Consider the following 19,132-nt stretch of genomic DNA (forward strand, 5'->3'; position numbering starts at 1 on the left):
GCTTCATTACAAAAGAAAAATAAACTGTACCGTGTGCACAGTTTTACAAAACTGTGCACAGTTTACCAACCAATCTGTCCACGTGGATGTAAATTGACAATCACAGTTTAATACCATCCGATCTGTCCCGACGGATTGTAAAACCGTGCACACAGTTTATTTATTTTCCTCGTCCCGGAACCTAGGGGGGGCTCCGTAGAAAAAGCTCTTTTACTGTCTATTGAAAAAGTCTCATGTTTTGGGCTTGTTTTCACCGGCCTGGTTGCTTATTTTTCTCGCGAGATCTGGCAACACTGCCGATTCGCTCAAATGATTGCAATAGGGGATTATCACGCTTCCGGGTTTCATGGGCTTTATTTGTCAATTTTGTGCATGTCCTCTTCCGACGCAGTTCAACAATGCCTGAGACGAATGCTATATATGAAGAGTTCAGATGCAAAAGCCTCTAAGTGCCATTTGAAATTTTCTTCTAAAATGATCATTTTTATCAAGCTTGTATATTTAAGTTCAGTGATTTCACTTAAATGGCAATGATAATTACCTATTAATTGTTATTTAAGTGAAATTACTGAACTTAAATATACAAGTTTGATAAAAATCATCATTAAAGAAGAAAATTTCAAATGGCATTTAGAGGCTTTTGCATCTGAACTCTTCATATGTCACTGCTCTGTTCCACTTTGTAAATCTAATCAACAGCGCCAACCCTACTTAAGTTTTCATGGATTCCCGACTGAATTGAGTATAAGGAAGAAGTGGATTAAAACTTTAAAATAAAACAAGGTAGCACGTTTGTTTGCAGCCGGCACTTTAGTGAGTCAGACTAATTTTCCAGGGATGCCGTAGGCTATAAATAAACTTAGTGTAGTCCTTCATCAGTTCACCAGCGAGATCGGTGATTCAGTGCACAAAGATCACAGAATCCGCTGTGATCTGTGCACTGCCACTTCCGTTGAATCACCGATCTCGCTGGCAAACTGATGAAAGACTACACTAAGTTTATTTATAGCCTACGGCATCCCTGGTAAATTAGTCTAACTCACTAAAGTGCCGGCAGCAAACAAACGTGCTACCTTGTTTTATTTTAAAGTTTTAATCCACCTCTTCCTTATACTCAATTCAGCCGGGAATCCATGAAAACTTACGTACGGTTGGCGTTGTTGGTTAGATTTACAAAGTGGAACAGAGTAGTGACATAAATAGCATTTGTCTCAAGCATTGTTGAACTGTGTCGGAAGTGGACATGCACAAAGTTGACAAATCCCGCCCATGAAACCCGGAAGCGTGATTATCCCCTATTAGGAAGTAAACTGAACACCACATTTGTGGCTCGTGGTCACGATCGACGCAGTGGAGGATTTTGCTTGATTTAGTTTGGAACAAAATAGAGATTGGGCAATGTAAGTTTCTAAATGGTCAGAAATATTAACTTTTCCTTTGTTGAAGTGTTTAACTTAGTTTACATGCTCCAAGGGTCTAGTTCCGCTTTAAATCAATGTCACTATTGTGCTATTGGTTAGAATATCATAATCTCACATTGCTGCTATTAAAAGCATTTGTATAAAACCATAGGAATGGCAGTTGAAGAAATGAAGATAATGTTGTGCTTCTTTAATGATATTGAGGAAGACTGCGGTCTGATCTTATCACTTAATTTATGTTCTCGCAAAGTTAAATGGGATTCAATGAGATAAACTTCTTCAAAAACGGTTTATTCCACGTGGTGCATTTAATCCTCATCTTGCATCGTTGCATGTAATTTCCCTTCTGTCCACCAGGGGGAGACAAAATACAATAAACACTAGAGCCGCATTGACGATGTTTTTTAAAGCAGTGTTTTCTAACCCTGTTCCTGGAGCCTGGAGGCACACCAACCAACAGTACATATTTTCGAACTCTTCCTAAGCAAACACACATGATTCAACTCATCATTTCATTAGTGAAACGACTCCAAGAAAGACCACAAATAGATGGGCCAGATAAGAGAGAAAATACGGTTGGTGTGCATTCAGGAACAGGGCCGGGAAACACTGGTTATTGATATTTTTGAGTGATTGCATGTTGTCACATTTTCATTGGAGATTTCGTGCTTTGCTGAACTAAAAGCTTACATGCCATCATAAGATATTACTATTTGCCTGTTTGTACAAGGCTCCATTTCATTGCAAGTGTGTCGAGTTCAGTATCAGACTCATAATATGAAGAAGCAATGTGCATTCCAGCACATGAGCTACGCTTAGGGTCGCAAAATGCATTGAATCGTGTGCTTTTCCTCCATTTCATTCTGAGTGTACTGGATATTTCACTTGCATATTACTTGTGAACTGTGTGGAAATCAAATTATATCCGACTTCGCCATCTCTCGCTAACAATCCTGCGTTCACCTCACAGCCACTGAACATGTGGAGGACGAGGAGGAGTGTGTGTGGCATTGGGGGTTGGAGTTGTAGAAAGGTGATTTATGTTAATGAATATTTCCTTTCTAACCGAACCCCACCTCCACTTTTAATCACATTCCCCATCTAGGAGAGGAAGTGTTTGATGGTGCCAAACAAGTATTGTCTTCACTGCATATGAAATGCCTTGAACTGCAGGTGCAATTTTCTAATGGGTCTGCAGGGACTGACTGAAAATCATCTCACTAGACCAGTGACAAAAACACACTCTGCTAACACTGACAAAAGTGGCTGTTGATTAGAAGAGAAGTTTGATTTAATGTGTTTTGAATTTTTTTTTGTTTTTCAGACTCTGGTAATTGGTCAGATCGTCTTGATCGTCAGTCCTTGTGTCTGCCAGAGTTCAAATCTTATTGATACAGGTATGTTTTTTTTTACATGTACTATGCTAGCTTTCTTAATTTTTAATTTAACAGACAAAAACAAAAAAACTATTACCTTAATATCTTAGCTGATTCTACTAGTTTCTACAAATAAAACTAGTTTCCTTTTTTGTTGTTTTCATAAAAAACTTATTTTTCATACTTGTACTTTCAAAAAAGTGAATATCTTGAATATTGATATTACAACTGTTGCATTAATCTTTTCATTAATTACTTAAGCTCATCCACAGATCATTTACTAATATCAAAAAGATCATGATGAAACATAAATGCTCACGACCGAGTCCAAAAATGTCCCAGTTTGTAATTACACGGCATGCATCTATCCAATTACAAACACCGTGAATTGCGAATGAGATACTTCAGAGTAGAAAAGCATAAAAGGTAAAATGGCTTAATTTATCTAATGCAAGAAAGACCTGCCACTTTTGTAATGAAACAAATAACACTTTTTTTCTCTCTCTCATTAATGAAACAAAGGCAATTATGGAACAGACATGTGAAAACAATGTTTAAAGATATTAAATGCTGAAGTAAATAATTGAATTTCTGTGAACACCTGTTCCACAAAAACAGTTTAGGCAATTAAGCCCCCCAGTGCCCCCCATCTTGTTAATGTTTTCAGATAACAGACAATGGAAATTTACAGTCATTAACCATCAAGGGTATTATTAATGTATTTTTTATTTATTTATAGTTATAAAATTGTTTTAGCTGTATTGCGGATGTGCCACAAATACTCAATAATGTAGAAACTTTAGATGGTTTAAAAACAAATATAGAAATTAAATACATTATATTCAAATATAGAAAATAAATACATTATATTCAAAAGTCCATGGTCAGTCAGAATTGTTTTTAACTAATACAATTTAATTTAATCATCAAGGATACATTACATTGATATGTATCAAATGTAAAGTACAAAATAAAGTACAGTAGTAAGGATTTACATATATATTAAACATAATATTTCAAATAAATGTCTCTCTTGTACTCTCTATTCATGAAATGGTATCATGGTTTCCATGAAAATATAAGCAGCACAACTGTTTTCAACATTGATTATAATTAGATGCGTTTCCTGAGTAATAATAATCAGCATATTAGAATGATTTCTGAAGATCATGTGACACTGAAGACTGGGGTAATGATGCTGAAAATTCAGCTTTGGAATAAATTCTGTTTTAAAATAGAAAACAATTATTTTAAATTCACAATATTCCTGTTTTTAATGTATTTTGATCAAATCTCTCTCTCTCTCTCTCTCTCTCTCTCTCTCTCTCTCTCTCTCTCTCTCTATATATATATATATATATATAATATTCATACACACACATAAATCTGTATATGAAGAGTTCAGATGCAAAAGCCTCTAAATGCCATTTGAAATTTTCTTCTTCAATGATGATTTTTATCTAACTTGTATATTTAAGTTCAGTAATTTCACTTAAATAACAATTAATATGTATTTATCATTGCCATTTAAGTGAAATCACTGAACTTAAATATACAAGCTTGATAAAAATGATCATTCTAGAAGAAAATTTCAAATGGCACTTAGAGGCTTTTGCATCTGAACTCTTCATATATTGTTTTAAAATGAACCTTTACAAAAAAATACTTTTCAGAAGTTGGAAAAAATCTTGCACCAAGGTATTTTCCGCAGCATCCTCATTTCTTTGTACCGATTTTCCATCTTTCATCTGTTGTTTTTTTTGTGTTAAATGTATGAAGATTCTGCGTTGTGTATGGGTGTGCATGTGACAGTAAAAGAGAGAACGTGGGGTACAGGAGAAACATGCTGCATTGCCCAGGGCAGTGTGGGTAATAAAGTCATTAATTCAGCTGATTAAGTTGGCCTTTGGGTTAAAGAAAAATCATATCCGTCTCTTTCTCAGATGTAACCGGGGACGCACAGAAGAGGCGAAAATGCCAGCTAATTAGCAGACGAAAAGAGAGGGAATGAGCACGGAGGGAGGGAACGCCGGATTCGGGGGACAGAGAGGTGCTTCTACTGAACTCTTAATGAGACATCTTTGGGGGTGAGGGGGTGACGTGCTCATCAAACCGCACACACGGCAATCTCGAAAAATGTGTGCTTCCTCTGAGCCGCACAATGCTAACTAATGATCTGCAACTAGAGCGGGAGCGAGAGGGGTAAAATGTCAGCTGATGCACAGTTTTAATGAGCTTGTTGTGAAAGGCGAGCATGGGCGAGGGAAAGAAAATGACAGCGACAAACATCGACAGGACTGACCCATCACGCTTCCCTTGAAGTCTCGAAATTGCCACGGGCTTTGCTTGATTTGCCCATTTAATAGAGGCAACCTGTATCTCTCGAGAGGGCTTTGTTGAAGATTGCTTCGTGCCATTTTCTCTGGAAGGACAAGGTCAGGGAGATCTCTTTCCCTCCGTGGTAAAGTCAGAGGACAGCGGATGACAACAGATAGGTCTTGTAGCCCTCTGATTCGCACGGTAGTATCAGACGTGTCCTTCATCCTCTGCCTCCCCATCTTTTGTGTGCGCGTCCAGAGCTCTTGTTTTGAGTGACAGGCATTTTCCAGGCGCGTCACGTTGACTGACGGGGCACGGCAACCCGGACCTGTCGATCACGAGGATTCGGTGGTCGATCACACCACCAGACGTACAGGTGCCAGGGTTCACTTGTCAGAACTCGCTGCTTGCTTGACACGGGCTTCCTTAGTGCTTTAAGCCATTTCAAATTCAGTGGTAAAAACACTGCCAAAGATGAAATTATAAATGTGTTAATTGTATTAATGAAATCACATTAATTATAATACAAACACAGTATGTTGTGTATAATATGAATGTGCACCACTTAATAAACATGAAGTATAGTTTATGTCATTTTACATCACTTCAGTATAAACCCTGATCACTTTTACAAAAACTTTTGCTGATAATTTACTCACCCCCATGTCATCCAAGATGTCCATGTCTTTCTTTTTTCAGTCGAAAAGAAATTAAGGTTTTTGATAAAAACATTCCAGGATTTTTCTGCATATAATGGACTTCAATGGGAACCAAGCGGTTCAAGGTCCAAAAGACAGTTTCAGTGCAAACTGCAAACTGTTCAAAGGGCTTTAATCGATTCCAGACGATGAATAAGGGTCTTATCAAGCGAAATGATCGCTCATAAAAAAAAAACAAAGTTTAAGTTTTATAAGCCCAAATGGTCACCTTGCTCTGTTCTGTGATGTGACTCTCCTATTCGAGCTCGTTCATCAAAATGAATGAATCTTTTCCCGAGCCAACTTGTTCATTTCGTTCGTTGAATGAACCAAATGACACGAAAAAAGATTCGTTCATTTTGATGAACGAGTTCGAACCGGAGAGTCACAAACGCGCATCACAGAACAGAGCAAAGGCGAGCGTTTGAGCTTATAAAACTAAAATGAGCGATCGTTCGCTTGATAAGACCCTTATTTATTGTCTGAAATTGTTTAAAGCCTTTGAACAGTTTGCAGTTTGCACTGAAACTGTCGTTTAGACCTTGAACCGTTTGGTTCCGTCCATTTTATGGAGAAAAATCCTGGAATGTTTTCATCAAAAACCTTAATTTCTTTTCGATTGAAGAAAGAATGACAAAGACACCTTAGATGACATGGGGGTGAGTAAATTATCAGCAAAAGTTTTTTTTTTTAAAGTGAACTACTCCTTTAATATATTAGCTAAAATTAATTTACTAACAGCAATATATTTGTAAAGCATTTGTTAATCTTTATTATTGTTAGTAGAAATAAAGTTGTTCATGTTAGTTCATAGCAATATAACTAATGATAACAAATACAAATTTTTACAACATTTTACAAATGTTGACAATTGAGACCTTATTGTAAAGTGTAAATATTTAATTCCTTAAACCAATACTTTTAAAATCCATATTTACAAGTACTATGAACTTCATTTGAGTTCACATGAAAAAAAAAAAAAATTAATTATTTAGTGTTGTATAGCTAAAACTGAACTACTGTACATTTAGTAAAACCATTCTCATGACCAACACAAAAAAATCTATTAAGTACAATGAACTTATATCGGTCATATTTAAGGAAAATGTCACAATTGCTTAAAGTTTAAAATAATCCTACTAGTCAATTCAGACCTGCTGTACAGTATGTATCAAATGAATAGATTTCATTTTCATCATTAAATTGTATTATTTACATTTATACTTTTGGCAGACACTTTTATACAAAGCAACTTGCGTAGCATTTGAAGGAATAAAACCTGACCTTGCCATTACTCATGCCATGCTCTTATTTAGCCTTTATTTAAAAAACTTTAACTTAAACAGTTTGTTTCGTCCCACTTTATATAAAGTACATGAATTACTTTGTAAAAACATTTAAATTGGATACAATGCACTAATAATTATATTACAAAAACACTTATGTACACACTATTAAAAAAAAAAAAAAACCCTGCATGTAATTAAAGCTGTAATTAATTTCCCTTAAACCTAACCAGACCACCAATCCTGTCCTAACCGTACCCATATCCCAGTTCATAGTAGTTAAAGACACCTAATATAAAGTGTGACCATTTTTTCCCCCTTTGGTATTTAGTCACATTTCTATATCCTCATGTTTAATTTGATCTAATGCAAGCTGATTTGAGAAAAAAAATCTGCAGTCTGAACATCGCCTAATAGATAGTAATGCAAGATGGATGATCATAGTTTATTTTGGGGGGAAATTAGACCTGGGAATCTTGTTTTTTAAGTCTGATGTTATGAAGTATTTACTGAATTATGCATAAATTGCAACAACCCCAATTAAGTAGCTCAAATCAAAGCATGCATGACTTCCGTTTTAGAGCAACTGTCAAATGAAAGAGCGCATAACAAAATAATGGATGGCAGTGCTATGAAAATGCAGTGGTACACTGTTTTGTTTCACATAAATGGATTGATAGGGGAAAAATAATACCCAGCACCATTAAGTAATGCTTGAACACAACACAAGTATAACCCTTTTTACATCTAAGATTGTTTCTGTTTTTGATGTAATATTTTTAAGGAACCCTAGTTCAAATGAACATATTTTTATCCTTTAGGTCTGGACAAATTGCTTGTATTTGGTTGATATGCAATCCCTCAAATGATAAAGTCATACATGAAAATGCCTGTGCTTTATTTTCCCAGTGCACTGTTGTTTTGGATCAAAAAAGTGGAATAATAAATATTTAAAATAATTATATATTCTAAATACTTTCTTTTGACCTAGTCATATTGTGAAATACTGGACAAATATTTGACAAATGTTAGAAGGATGCTGGATCCAATCAACGAAGATATTGATTTGACACCATAAACTGTCTCATCAGTTCTCTGGAGAGGTGGTGTCCTTGCACGACTTCAGTTCTGCATTGTGTAGATCTCAGGAGGAAAGCAAGAGTGCTGTGTTCGCTTCAGGCACAAGTCAAGTCCTAATAGCAAGTCTTTTCATATCCACATTGTGTGTAACTTTACGATTGTACTTTGAAAATGGCACAAAGCTGGGGAGTTGATCTAATTTAACATCAGACTTCTGCGTCTATGTAATGCGGCTTGAACATTAGTCATTTAGTGGCTGAAGAGTGATAATTCCATTTAATGTTTAATAGTTATGGGATGGTGATCACACTTGGGTGAGGAAGTAATTTCAAAAGAATGAAAAATTCGATTAAAAGAATGTTATCTGTTGAATTAGCAATGAAGGCCGGGGTCTCTGTTGGTTTGTATTTTGAGTTGACTGACATTCTACACACATTTCAGCATTGCATTTCCCAGCAGATCTAACTACTAAACCTGCATAAGAAAACGCCGCTAAATATTGCAGTGTTCTGTTATTTGCTTAATATACTTTATAGACTGGCTTGTGTTATTTATTGAAATGAAACTCATATTTTGAAACTTAAGATTACCTAAAATGATGTTTCAATGATACTTCAGAATGATACTTTATTTTTAGGTAAGCATTGATAAGATGCAAAAGATCAGCACAGTCACTGCTAATAAAACAGAAAGCCATTTAGATTTAAAACGTCCAGTGACGGCTCACAGGATAGCCCGTTGAAAGTGAAAAAAAAAAGGTTTACATGACAATGGTGTTTAGTTGACAAAGTTTTTTCTTAAAAACAGACAAGTCAAACCGACCACACTGATCTACAAAAATGTTTTCAGTAGTCTGCGATGTTGTTGACTTTGTAAAGAACCACTACGCACCCATAGACTGAATACGTAATACTCATGATGTCACCGTTTTCATAAATTTGCGTTTTTGTAGTTTAAATTATAATAAAAATTTAAGCCTTCACTGTATAAAGTGACATTGTGTAATCAACTTGTTTTACTTGATCTGGCCATGCGAATTTACTTTCATTTGTGTAACTTGTGTAGTCAAGCCACATTCAGTCATATTCAATATTGAATAAAACCAGTTCATGCTAAATATTTGGAATATGTGATAACAGCTTTTTGACTTTTGTAAAGCTTCAGAAGACTTGGAAAATAGCACATTATTTGGTTGGACTACTTTTATAGTTACACTGTAAAAAATATTTTCAAGATTTGTTATCACAACATATTTTCTTTTGTCAAATCAACTTTATAATAATTTATTTAGTTGAGATAACTTATTATTTTGAGTTTCTGATGGTTAAATTAATCTCCTTCATTGTATTAACTCACCTTTTCCAGTTCAATCAACTTAAAATTTTAAGGCAACCCAGGTTACTTACTTTTTTAAGTTAAACCAACAATATTTTTTACAGTGTAGTAATCACAACATTTTTTCTTTTGTCAAATCAACTTAAATAATTTATTTAGTTCAGATAACATATAATTTTGAGTTTCTGATGGTTAAATTAATCTCCTTCATTGTATTAACTCACTTTTTCCAGTTCAATGAACTTAAAATTTTAAGGCAACCAGGTTACTTACTTTTTTAAGTTAAACCATCATATGGAAAAGCTACACAAAGATACTTCAAACAGCATATGGATTTGAAACAACGTGAGTCGTCAACAAGTATGACTTAATTTTTGGGTGAACAGTTCCCTTGTGAAAAAAGTAACATACTTAAACATAAAGCATACTTATTATGAAGAAATATAATTTAAAAGAATACATTCAGTGTAAACTGGATGTAATTTTTTTTTTTTAATGCAAACACATTTGCATTTTAATAGCAATTAAATGAACGTTTATTGGTTTATATTAAATTCAGATAATAACAAAAAGTATTGGGACATGATCAACAGGTACCGTAATGACATCGCAATCTAATTACAAAGACATTAATATGGAGTTGGTCCCCCTTTGCAGCCATACTGTAACAGCCTCCAGGGTTTCCACAAGATTTTGGAGTGTTACTGTGGGAATTTTCGCCCATTCATCCATTTGTTAGGTCAGGCTCTGATGTTGGACAAGAAGGCCTGGATCCCAATCTCCGTTCCAGTTCATCCTGACGGTGTTCTATTGGGTTGAGGTCATAGGGCTCTGTGCGAGCCAGTCAAGTTCTACCACACCAAAATATCAAATTGTCTTTGGACCTTGCTTTTGTCTACTGGGGCACAGTCATGCTGGAATAGAAAAGGCTTTCCCAAAGTATTTCTCACAAAGTTGTCCAAAACACCTTGGCACGCTGAAGCATTAAGATTTTCTTTTTATTGGAATTAAGAGGCCTAGCCCAATCCCTGAATGGCACAATGCTAAGTAAGTTCTTCGGGCATCTGCCAAACCCAGACTTGTCCATCAGACTGCCAAACAGAGCAGCGTGATTCGTCACTCCAGAGTTTCCAATGCTCTACAGTCCAGTGGTGCCGTGCTTTATGCCAATCTCTCTGACGCTAGATTGGTGATTGATTAGTCATTGCACTTGGGGATGCGAGTCTTGCACGCAGATGTTTGGCCATGGAAACCTATTCCATGAATCTCCCGCCGGACAGTTTTTGTGCTTATAATAATGCCAGTGGAAGATTGGTATTCTTCAGCTAAGGAATCAGCAGAGGGTTGCCAACTTTTATACACATTCACCTCAGCAAACTTGTTGCAAAGGTGGCATCCCATGACAGTACCATGCTTGCATCCACTAATTTCTTTAGAACGACACATTTTTTTGCACAATGCAAATGCAGACTGCATGTCTAGGTGAAAGTTTTTTATACACCTGTGGCAATGTGTCTGATTGGAAAACCTGAATTTAATAATTAAGAGGTGTGTCCCAATATTTTGTACATATAGTGTAGCCAAATATTTTAATCCATTTAAAGGGTTAGTTCACCCAAAAATGAAAATTATGTCATTAATGACTCGCCCTCATGTTGTTCCAAGCCTGCAAGACCTCTGTTCATCTCCAGAACACAGTTTAAGATATTTTAGATTTAGTCCGAGAGATTTCTGTCCCTCCATTTTAAAATGTATACACGGTATAATGTTCTTAAAGGAAATTAAGACATCATCAAAGTAGTCCATGTGACATTAGTGGGTTATTTAGATAACATTTTGGTCCAAAAATAACAAACTTTATTCAGCATTGTATTGTCTTCCGGTTCATTAATGACATCATTTTCATTTTTGGGTGAACTAACCCTTTAAGTAGATATTTACATGTAATTTTATAATTTTTAAACACGGCCAATGTGTATTGAAGTTGTAAATGTTGAATAACACACTACAGTTAAAATTATGACCAAGTACTTTATGTTATTCTTTATTATGTTATTTAAAACATCCAAGTATATGTACCTTTTTAAAGCATGACAACAGTTGGTTACACTGTATTTCGATAGTCACTTTAGACGTTCTACTAATTATAAGTAACTTTTCAACTACGTGTCAACTAACTTTCATTAGAATATTAGTATATTATAGTAGACTGTCAGTAGACTGTTAGGTTATGGTTAGGTGTTTGGCTTTGGGTTTACTTGTAGTCGCCAAGTTACTTATAGTCAGTTGAATATCTGTTGGGGGACCAACAAAATAAAGTGTTTGCATATATTAAGCAGACAGTCTACTAATACTCTAATGAGAGTTAGTTGACATGTAGTTGAAAAGTTACTTATAGTTAGTAGAATGTCTAAAGTGGACTATCGAAAGTGTTACCCAAAAGTTTATTAAAATGTACTTTAAAGTAAAGTGCACTAAGAATTAAGAAACATAGTCAAGTATACTCTCATTGTATTTATTCGTGCCATTTATACACAGAAATGAGTTGTTATGTGAATGTGATACACACTAAACCCCTTGGGTGGGATTAGAGGTGTGAGGTAGGTGCGTATCATATGCACATAAAAACTCATTTTCGTTGCACGATAAATAAAATGCATGCCATAGAGACACATTTCATGAGATCAGGCCGACACTTAAGTGGCCTTTATATTATTATATATATATATATATTATCTGCAAGCAGCCCATAATTTATATATTTTTTTGGTAACACTTTACAATAAGGTTCGTTAGTTAACATTAGTTAATATGAACTAATAATGAACAGCACATATACAGCATTTGTTAATCTTTGTTAATGTTATTTTCAACATTTACTAATACTTGATTAAAATCTTGTTAACATTAGTTAATGCACCGTGAACTAACATGAACAAACAATGAACAGCTCTGTTTTCATGAACTACATTAACAAAGATGAACAAATGCAGTAACAAATGTATTGCTCATGGTTAGTGCATGTTAGTAAATACATTAACTAATGTTAACTAACGAACCTTATTGTAAAGTGTTACCATTTTTTTTAACATATTTTAAAGATTTGAAGTGCAATACAAATGCACATTTAATACAATTAAGCACACTTAATTTTCACAAGGGTTCCTTTCAGTGTTGCTGTTACTACACAAGGCACTTTTAAGGTATTGAAAACTTCCGAATTTCTATTTTACTCTAATATTTTTGCAATTCATCTTGTAGCTTGGTGGATTGTGGACTATTTTTTCTTAGTGGAAGCTTAAAGATGTTATATCTTACTGGATAATTAAAAGATTTCAGTCACTTTCTTTTCTTATTCGTTCTCTCTCTTGTTCTCTCCACCCCTCAGTATTAGCACAGTGCAGTGAGTGCTGGCGTACAGCAGCCTCTTCCCTTCAATAATGAAAATATCACAGGAGACCCAGAGGGGGGCTGCTGACCTTTATCGGGCCGGTGCATTATCGCCACGCTTGCTTGCTCTTTCGTAAAATGCCTGGCCACACTCTTCTCCCCGGGGCAATATGGCTGAGTGACTGCAGTGGATTGAGTGCTTGTAAGATCCATACCCTGTGTAAATAATTTATCACCCTCAGATGCTGCTAAGGACGGGGAGAGGGGAAATAAGAAGCAGAGTGTAAATGAAGAAAGGGCTTATATTTGTGCACTGCAATGCACTCAATTACTGACTGACTTAGAAACGCTGGGGGAGAATTAAGTTGAGCTCGACTGAAACAAAGCAGGATTCGCCGCTCTCTGGTCGGGAGCGAATAAAGATTCAAAACATGTTTATAGTATAGCAGTTTTAGCCATATTAAAGGAAGATAAATATCATCTATGAATACATTTTTAATAGTATGCTGAGATTTGGAGTCAATGTCATTATAATGAATGTATAGATATATTTTTTGACGAGCAATTTGATTTCCCCCTAAATCTAAAAAGTGTTTATAGTGAATTTTTTTTTTGTTGTAAATGATATGTGTAATATTTACATTTGTCATTTAGTCGATTCTTTTATCCAAAGCAACTTGCATTCAAAGGATAATTTTCTCTTAATAAAAATGTTTGAAGAATTAATAAAAAAAATGTTCTTAAATCTTTTTATTTTGTAGTAAATGGCTAAAGTTAAATATCTAACAGTGCCCTTTAATTATGATTTGTATAATAGATTTTGTGACAAGCTATTAGATTATTATTTTTTTTGTCAGTTTAACATTTTGAGCCAATTAGTGTTTTGTGTATCTCTGAAGGAATGTCTGTTGATATTGGTTAATCTCTTTCTAAAGATGCTGGAGGTGTTGGACCCTCACAGTAGGGTCTTTAGTAATAGAGTCTCTGCCATCTGGAGCTGGTGAGTTTTGTAGAACAGAGGCCCAGGCCGTATTGAATATGAATTGCCTCTAACCCTTCAGAACTATTACTCCAGAACCCTGCTGTGTTCTGTTTTCGGTACCTGGGCAGTGGGCCAGAGTCATTGTTTGATACCGACTTGTTTCAAACTGCTGTCAAAAATATGCACCCAGATATCATATCAGAGGGGTTTGTGGTCTGTGTCCACAAATGATGTTTAGATTTCCATCGGAAGACCCTTGAAATCGTCAAAACATTTTTTCTTTAAATTATAAATCACTTAATTAGACTAATTAGAATGAATTAGACACATACATTACAACAAGGCCATTTTATTATGCATTTCATAACCTGCAAATGTAAACCAGATGGTCAGATAAACTATAAATGTTCTTGAAAAAATAATTAAGTTGGGTTCATTTGTATCTTCCTCACACATTTTTTCTCCCCCACACGACGCTATTGTTTGACTTGCGTTATCGACCACTTTTCTGATGTATTAATGGTGCTTTTGCATGAAAGTTTCAGTCTTCATTCATTGTAATTGCATGGAAAAGAGCGACAAGCGCATTCTTAAATTTCACAACATTCATAAAGGGTTCCACAGAGGTAGGGGGTTCGCTATAAAAGAATCATTGTGGTTCACCAAAGAACCTTTAAGTGAACTGATCTTAAAATACATTTTTTTTTCTTAGTGTCAAGAATAAATCTTGTCAGAGCCGATAGCCTTATGGGCAGCGCTCCGATAGCGTGGTTGTGCTTCGGGCGACCTGGGTTCGAGTCCCGGCTCGTAGTTTTTTTCCATGGATGCAAAGGTTCACTATAAAAAAAAGAAAAAAAACAACTTAATTTTAATGGTAAAAGACCGTTTTTGGAAGTAAAAAAGAGTCATCTTATTATTCACAGTGAAACAACGTAAATTGACATTGCAAAATTCTTTCGGTTGCCTACTTTATAGGTCCTGGTGTTAATCAGGATTTTGCAGAGTTAAAGGAGTAGTTCACTTTTAAAAAAACTTTTGCTGATAATTTACTCACCCTCATGTCATCCAAGATGTCCATGTCTTTCTTTCTTTAGTCGAAAAGAAATTAAGGTTTTTGATGAAAACATTCCAGGATTTTCTCCATATAATGGACTTTAATGGGAACCAAACGGTTCAAGGTCCAAATGAGAGTTTCAGTGCAGCTTCAAAGGGCTTTAAACGACACCAGACGACGAATACGGGTCTTATCTAGTGAAACGATCGGTCATTTCAAAAATAAATAAAAAAGTTTAAGTTTTATAAGCTCAAATGCTCGCCTTGCTCTGTTCTGTTATGCGCGTTCGTGACTCTCCTGTTCAAAGTCGTTCATCAAAATGAACAAATCTTTTTTCGAGTCATGACTCGAAGGATCCTAGATAAGACACTTATTCATCGTCTGGTGTCGTTTAAAGCCATTTGAAGCTGCACTGAAACTCTCATTTGGACCTTGAACCGTTTGGTTCCCATTGAAGTCCATTATATGGAGAAAATCCTGGAATGTTTTCATCAAAAACCTTAATTTCTTTTCGACTGAAGTAATAAAGACATGGACATCTTGGATGACATGGGGGTGAGTAAATTATCAGCTAAAGTTTTTTTTTTTTAAAGTGAACTACTCCTTTAACCCTGCATTGCAGTGCCAAAAAAATGTGGTGTTAGAATGTTACAACTAGATGCTTAACAACAGACAGACAATTGCGTGCTTTGTATCAAGTGCTTAGGACAGTCACAGGAATTTGCATGTTGTATAAACAGTTGTTTTAGCGTTTGAGACAAACAATGTCAAATGTTGATCGAAAATGTAATAATTGGATTAAAGAAGAATCTGTTTAGGGCCTTTCACAGTTCACTTAACCCCATTCTAATTCCCGCTTTTAACCCTGGGTAAAGAAACTATTCACATTTGTAATTTAGAAGCAGGAATAACACTGCTTTTACTGTGCCAAACTTGTACATTGTGAAATGATGAGGTGTTAGAATGTTACACCCAGATGCTTAGCAACAGAGAACCATTCGAATGCCTCATATTCAAGTGCTTCGGTCAATCGGAGTGAAGAGACTGTTTCATTATTACCTGTATAGTCCAAAAACTCCATTCAGCAAAAATTTGATGGCAGTCAGCAATATATAGTATAAGGATAACAATATACAAATAGGTTGCTTGCTGCATTTGTCCAATCAGGGACACTGACAGCGCAAATATGCAATTACGAGTGTTAGCCCAGGGTTAAGGAATGTGAAACTTATGAATACCCAGGATTAAAGGAGTAGTTCACTTTTGAAAAACTTTTGCTGATAATTTACTCACCTCCATGTCATCCAAGATGTCCATGTCTTTCTTTCTTCAGTCGAAAAGAAATTAAAGTTTTTGATGAAAACATTCCCGTATTTTTCTCCATATTATGGACTTCAGTGGGAACCAAACGGTTCAAGGTCCAAAAGACACTTTAAGTACAAACTGCAAACTGTTCAAAGGGCTTTAAACGATTCAATGAATAAGGGTCTTATCAAGCAAAACGATCGGTCATTTAAAAAAAAATAAAAATAACAAAGTTTAAGTTTTATAAGCTCAAATGCTCGCATTGCTCTGTTCTGTGAGGCAGGTGCGTGACTCTCCTGTTCGAACTCGTTCATCAAAATGAACGAATCTTTTTCCGAGTCAATTCATTCGTTTTGTTCGTTGAATGAACCAAATGGCTCAGAAAAAGATTAGTTTGATGAACGAGTTCGAACAGGAGAGTCACAAACGTGTGTCATTTGAGCTTATAAAACTTAAACTTTGTTACTTATTTATTAAATGAGAGATCGTTTCGCTTGATAAGACCCTTATTCATTGTCTGGAGTCGTTTAAAGCCCTTTGAACAGTTTGGAGTTTGTACTGAAAGTCTGAACGTCTTTTGGACCTTGAACCATTTGGTTCCCACTGAAAATGCTGGAATGTTTTCATCAAAAACTTTAATTTCTTTTTGACTGAAGAAAGAAAGACATGGACATCTTGGATGACATGGGGGTGAGTAAATTATCATCAAAAGTTTTTTCAAAAGTGAACTACTCTTTTAATTATTAACCCCTGGTAGTGAAACATGAAGCAAGATAAACCAAGATTCTGTTTACCTGGGGTTAAGAATGACCCAGGGTTAACTAGTTCAATATTAAAAAGTCCTTGTGAGAAGATGAAATACTAGAATGGTCCATGCAAACCGCAGTAAAAACGTAAAACTACATTTTTACCTTTAGCACCCATTTCCAGCTTGAAGTCTTCAAACGAAGGTCTCTGCAGAGAGGAGATACACTGCTCTGCTCTTAGAGCACAAACCAGGAGAACCCAATTAGCAGTGATTTGTGGCAAAGGAGGAGATAGGGACGTGAACAAATGACGACGGGTGAGAGAAAAGACAGAGCAGTGATTAATGTGGAAGCTGTAAAGCACGGAAATGGGAAAGACAGGGCAGAACAGTGGGACGCTGTCTGACAGGTACCACCTGACACACCTGCTATGAGAAGAAAAGAAAAAGTACAAAAGGGAATTGGCTTCACTGATCCACTGGGACTGTTTTTGTAAATAGGTTAAGAAAATGGAGCATTTTTTTTTTAACAGAGAGAAAAGCTAATGAACATACTAGTGGTAGACTGATCTCTAGGCATTTTGAGCTTGCATTGGCCAGTAACTGTGCTCAGTTTGGCTGATTAGTTTGAGTTTCTAAATACACATCCTTATCAATGAACATAGTACTTTTTTAAATGTAATTTAAGGCACTGTCTATTTATACTGAGTGCATTGGTAGTTATACTGGTTGCTGCGCCTTGTGAATATTTAACAAATTATTACTTTATTTATTTAGCAAGTATGCATTAAACTGCTCTAAAGTGAAAGGAAAGTTATTATAGTATAATGATTTTATAAAAGATTTCTATTTTAAAATAAATGCTGTTGTTTTGAACTTTGTAAAAATTCAGTTTGCCCAAATGTATGAACCGTTTTCCACATTTATGATAATTTTTAACATTGCTTGAGCAGCAAATCAGCATATTAGAATGATTTCTGAAGGATCATGTGACACTAAAGACTGAGTAATGATGCTGAAAATTCAGCTTTGCCAACATCAGAATAAATTATAATATAATATAACATAACATAACTGTCAAGTCTGGTCTGTGTTTGAGTTTTGCAATATTTCCTTGCATCAGTGTTTGTTTGATTCAATATTTTATAGAAATCCTCAATGACAAAATGCATGACTGGAAAAATAGTCTGCTGGTGCATTTTGATTTTTTTTTTAACTAATAATCCTGTAATGAATGTCATTTCAGTTCTAATTTATGAGTATGAATTATCATATGAATTGAAAGACCACTGTATACAAGAACTGTAAAATGTTTTGCCACAAATTCAAATGACTGTACATGAATTATGAGCTTCCAAAACTTCTTATTGAAGGCTGTGTGTGACCTGAACTCCTTACCACAAATTTAACATAGAAATAAAAACAGTATAAATAACAACAATAAATAGAAAAAAAGTCTTAGTTTTAAGTGCAAACAATAAGTGCAAGTGCAACCATAATCAAAGTACTCTCTCAATATGCGTCAAGTGCAAACAGAGACCAGAGCCACAACTACTCGACCAGAGCCACTCATCTACTAGACTACACAACTGTACAGAGATAGCATTGAAATTGAGAAACAGGCTATGTATATAGCCTAATTTGTGAGCATCAAGGAGCTCTTGTTTTACTTTCACTTTCAAATTCGCTATCGTATGGTTTCATAAGGCATTCATTAGAAATTTAGGCTCTAGGGATGCAACGATTCACTCGCAACCAGTTGAAAATCGATAAAAATGTGTGACGTTCAAGTCGTTTGAAATGTTAAACGAATCACAATACACGTTTTAAACAGCAGGGCGCGTTTACTGTATAGTCTACTGTGAAGTTGTGAACCTCGCTTTACAGGCACAATAGCAGCGAGCACACACTGGCGCGAAGCTAGCGAGTGTTTTCACTTCATTCATGGATCTTGATCTTGTGTGAGTCAAGCTCAACTTCCATAGGAATGAACTGAAAATGCTCAGTTTGCTCCGCTGTGTGCCATAGACTGATTTGCCCGTGCCGTCAAACAGTTAACATGGCGACGGCAAGCGTAGATGTTGACTAATTCAAATCGTAGGTGTGGTGGCATTTTGACTTTCCGTAGACTAATAATAATC

General features: G+C 35.5%; 1 long non-coding RNA gene across 1 annotated transcript; it reads left to right on the forward strand.

Moving 5' to 3' along the window:
* The first annotated feature begins 1,287 nt into the window (after positions 1-1,287).
* LOC120495061 (uncharacterized) lies at positions 1,288-4,885 on the forward strand. Its single transcript, XR_005625964.2, has 3 exons — positions 1,288-1,400; positions 2,746-2,818; positions 4,741-4,885. It is a non-coding gene; the product is annotated as an uncharacterized LOC120495061 (long non-coding RNA).
* Positions 4,886-19,132: the final 14,247 nt, after the last annotated feature.

This window comes from Pimephales promelas, chromosome 12, assembly GCF_988280905.1.
Source record: "Pimephales promelas chromosome 12, fPimPro1.hap1.1, whole genome shotgun sequence".
Classification (NCBI taxonomy): domain Eukaryota; kingdom Metazoa; phylum Chordata; class Actinopteri; order Cypriniformes; family Leuciscidae; genus Pimephales; species Pimephales promelas.